Genomic DNA, 593 nt, shown 5'->3' on the forward strand with positions numbered 1-593 from the left:
TTTTTTTTTTTCATTTCTTTTTAACTTTTTTTTTTCCCCCTACTTTTTTTTCTTTTTTCTTTTTCTTTCACATGCGACAGCATCTCCTCTCTCGATTACCAATGAAGCGATAATTATTTAAACAATACAATTGTATATGCTCGAACAATTTTTCGAATTGGACGCGTTTAACAATACTAATTGTGCGCTCGAATAATTTACGAAGAATTTCCGTGTACTTGTTGTTATAGTGATAGGTTAGTTCAAATGTCATTAGAATTTTAAAATAATCCCGTCCACGAGTTTATATATTCACGTACGACTATCTCTAATCAGCCTATAATTTGTCTATGATCCAATTTCATAATAATTTTATTTGTTATAATCCAATATATAGGCCATCTCTCTATAAAATAATCGGTTTACTCAGAACTTTCTTAATACACGTGGTACTTATATTAGAAATCTTACATAAAAAAAAGGAAGAAGAAAAAAGAAAAAAGAAAACAAAATAAATAAATAAATCAATCAATCAATCAATCAATCAATCACTCTAATTCTAATATAAAATTATATTAAACTTCTCTTTTTTGTTCTTATCAGAGATCGATATT

This window comes from Polistes canadensis, unplaced genomic scaffold (assembly GCF_001313835.1).
Source record: "Polistes canadensis isolate GaletaPanama2010 unplaced genomic scaffold, ASM131383v1 scaffold_94, whole genome shotgun sequence".
NCBI lineage: Eukaryota > Metazoa > Arthropoda > Insecta > Hymenoptera > Vespidae > Polistes > Polistes canadensis.